The sequence below is a fragment of the Brassica napus genome, unplaced genomic scaffold (genome assembly GCF_020379485.1).
Source record: "Brassica napus cultivar Da-Ae unplaced genomic scaffold, Da-Ae ScsIHWf_866;HRSCAF=1231, whole genome shotgun sequence".
NCBI classification, from domain to species: domain Eukaryota; kingdom Viridiplantae; phylum Streptophyta; class Magnoliopsida; order Brassicales; family Brassicaceae; genus Brassica; species Brassica napus.
In genome coordinates this window covers 26,430-30,209 of record NW_026016905.1, presented here as the reverse complement: position 1 = coordinate 30,209, position 3,780 = coordinate 26,430, and the positions used below count along the sequence as shown (strand labels likewise).

Below are 3,780 nucleotides of genomic sequence, written 5' to 3'. Positions count from 1 at the left end.
TTGGGAATAGCACAGCTTCATCGTCGTTCCAATCAAACCAGGATGAATCACTTTGTGAGAAGCTTGATTTGGATACATAAAGTGGTGGAGAATCACCAGGAAGTTGATATCTTGCATATTTGCATTGTTTTATCCATTCATCCATTAGCATTTTCATCATATAGATTAGGATTTAGCCATGTCTAGGTTGCATTTTGCATTCATTGTCCTCATTAGGTGTTGGAGTGCCACATGGAGTTCTTGGGGACATTTGGATGCCTTTGGAGCTTAAAGGACGTGAAACAGGTGATCATTGGACGAGCAGAGCATGGGAGCGAGGTTCCGCAGCGACGTCATGAGGTCGCTCCAAAGCACCTCTCAGAGCGACCTAGCTAGAGCGACCCCGTGAAGTCGCTCGCCATATTCATCCCGTTGGAAGCCCAGAGCGACTTGCCCAAAGCGACGCACTGAGGTCGCTCGCATCTCACACCCCTCTCGGAGCGACCTCCCAAAGCGACACCCCGAGGTCGCTCGCGTCTCTATGGCGAGACGACACGAAGCGAAGCCCGGAGCGACCTCTCAGAGCGACCCACTGAGGTCGCTCCCGAAGGCCGGAGCGACTTGTCGGAGCGACATGCCGAGGTCGCTCCGCGTCTATTTTTGGGTCGATTTCTATTTTACTTAAGGGCCTTTTGGTCATTTCATTATGCACGTTTTACATTTCTAAAACCTATGTTTTAAACATCTTTTGTAGCCACCAGAGGCAGATTATCTTTTATCTTTTGATCTATTGAGAAATACACAAGAACTCTCTTGAGAAGTTCATCTCTTGGATTTTGATTGTTATGTTCTTGTGTTCTTGTTGATTTCTTATCTATTTCTCTACATGATTAATCTGAAATCCAATATGGGTTTAAGAGGAATCATGGAGATTAGTGAGTAATCACCTTTTGAATTCATGGGTTAGGGAGATTAAGGGTGATTAGGTTAGAGCTAGGATGTTTTAGTGTAGATCATTCATATTTCCTTGCTAGTAGAGTAATCATAATGCATCTTCTGAGTTGGCCACTCAGTTGTTGATCCTTAGGCATTTCTCACCCGAAAGGTGTTCGATGAAATGCCCGAGACAACTCTCCTAGGCTTTTAGTATACTTTGCCAAAGACATTTGTTGTTAAAGGTGCTAAGATAGCTAATAGACTTGTTAGTAATGATTGCTTTCATATTATTCAACCAAAGACATTTGATGTTTGAGATATGTTAGCAAATGAGCATTCATCTAGACATAGAGCTTGCTTAGAATTGTGTCTAGGCTTAAGGTTGATAGTTTGATTGATCATTTGCCATCCTTAGTTCGATACTTGATCACCCAAGGTCTAATCCCTATGCCCATGAGTTCTCTTTTCCCTTAGTCAAGAAAGTATCATTCTGTTATTGCTTTTATTTAGTCATAGTTTAAAACCCATCTAAATCATTGGTTGCACTTAGATTAAGTGAGTACTTGCATTCTCAGTGCTTTGATATCCCTCAGAACTGGTTCGACAATCATTTATACTACAACATTTGTCTTAGGAGCCTTGAAAACTCCTAACATCAAATTGGCGCCGTTGCCAAATTCTGAGTAGATTTGAACATTGAGATTTAGTCACTTGCTTGAGACTAAGTCATTTTTATTTTCTTTTGTTACTGATTCTTCTTCACCTCCCTTTAATCTACAGGTGTATGAACTTGAGGAGCAGGGGTCCATCAAACCTAGTTCCAATAGCTGCAGACATCAGAGCTTTAGAGAGAGAGTGTGCTAGAAATAGAAGAGAAGAAGAGCAACAGGCTCACTTGCAGAGATTGAGTACTGATATGGGAGACATACCTCAAAACCAACAGCGAGCAGCTCGACCCATTGGCACTTACGACCGCCCCAACATTCATGGTCATAGATTGGGAATCCGAGCACCCGCTGTGGCAGCCAACAACTTTGAGATCAAATCAGGACTCCTCAACGTGATCGAGAACAACAAGTATCATGGCTTGGCTCTAGAGGATCCATTTGATCACTTGGACAGGTTCGACAGCTACTGTGGGTTGTCAAAAACCAATGGTGTGTCCGAAGATGCCTTAAAGCTCAAGCTATTCCCTTTCTCTTTGGGGGATAAGGCACGTCAGTGGGAGAAGTCTCTACCCAGCGACTCCATCACCACTTGGGATGACTGCAAGAAAGCATTCTTGGAGAAGTTCTTCTCTACTTCAAGAACTGCTAAGCTGAGAAACGAGATTTCCAGCTTTCAACAGAAGAACTTGGAAGGCTTCAGTGAAGCCTGGGAGAGATTCAAGGGCTACCAAGCTCAATGCCCACACCATGGCTTTTCTAAGGAGAGCTTGCTGAGCACATTCTACCGTGGTGCTCTTCCTAAGTACAGAGCCAGACTGGATACAGCTAGCAATGGGTTCTTCTTGGGGAGAACTGAGGAGGATGCAGAAGAGCTGGTTGACAACATGGTAAAGAGTGATGCAGTCTACAGTGGAGACCACGACAGAGGCAGTAGAACAGATGATAAGCAGACGAGGAAAGAGATCAAAGCTTTGGAAGACAAGATCGACCTACTCATTGCTGAAAAAGCAACCCAAGAGCAGCTGAAGTTTGTTGGTAACTCCAAGCAGGAAGATCCACTTGCTGTCAATGAGGTTGAGGGTTTGGAAGGTCAAGAGGAGTTGTGTTTCATCAACAACAATGGTAGCTGGTACAAAAAGGAGCCCAACTTTCAGTACAACAACTACCAACAGAAATCCTATCCCAACAACCAACAGAGTGGCTATCCGCCAAGAAACAACCAGCAAGGCAGCTATCAGCCTCAGCAAAACCCCTCGTCTGGTTCCTCTGCTCCTCAAGAGAGCAGCACTGATACCTTACTGAAACAAATCTTGGAGTCTCAGACTAGAAGTGAGAAGCAAGTTGGTTATGAGTTGAAGAACCTTCATTCCAAGATTGATGGGAGCTACAATGAGCTCAACAACAAATTCTCACACCTTGCTTCTACAGTCAGGAATTTAGAGAATCAATTTGCTTCCATGAACACTCACCAGAATCGCCAGCAAGGATCTCTACCTGGAAAGTCTGACCAAAATCCCAAGGAGGCCAAAGCTATCACCCTTAGGAGTGGTAAGCAGTTACCTCCTAGAACCCTCACCAAGGATGCTGAGAAACTAGGTGAGGGGGTTGCCATCAACATAGATGATGAAGTGGTGATTGTTGATGAGAAGATCAATGACGAGATCTTGGAGAAGATAGTGGAAGCCAAAGGTAAAGGAAAGGTTGGAGAGAGAAGAAGACAGTAAAGGATGGTGAAGTTGTTACTCCAGCAAGTGAAAGTTCTTTTGTTCCTCCTCCCTATGAACCCAAACTTCCATTCCCTGGTAGATTCAAGAAGCAGCTGCTAGAGAAATACAAAGCTCTGTTTGAGAAGCAAATGAGTGAAGCTCAGGTTGCAATGCCCATCATCGATGCTTTCATGTTGATTCCTCAATACAACAATTTCCTGAAAGATGTTGTAGCTGCAAAGAAGAAGGAGATGGAAGGCATGATGATTCTTACCCATGAGTGCAATGCCATCATCCAGAGGCTTGATGTTCCAGAGAAATTAGAGGATCCAGGAAGCTTCACACTACCTTGTGCTCTTGGACCTATGGTATTTGAGAAAAGTCTCTGCGATTTGGGAGCTAGTGTCAGCTTGATGCCTTTGTCTGTTGCAAAGAAGCTTGGATTCACTCAGTACAAGAAGTGTAGACTCTCTCTGGTGTTAGCTGATCGT

At 44.1% G+C, this 3,780-nt stretch overlaps 1 non-coding gene across 1 annotated transcript; it reads right to left on the bottom strand.

Annotated features, from left to right (window-relative positions):
- Window positions 1–2,230: 2,230 nt before the first annotated feature.
- LOC125606362 lies at window positions 2,231–2,337 on the bottom strand. The gene has a single exon (XR_007337746.1). It is a non-coding gene; the product is annotated as a small nucleolar RNA R71 (small nucleolar RNA).
- Window positions 2,338–3,780: the final 1,443 nt, after the last annotated feature.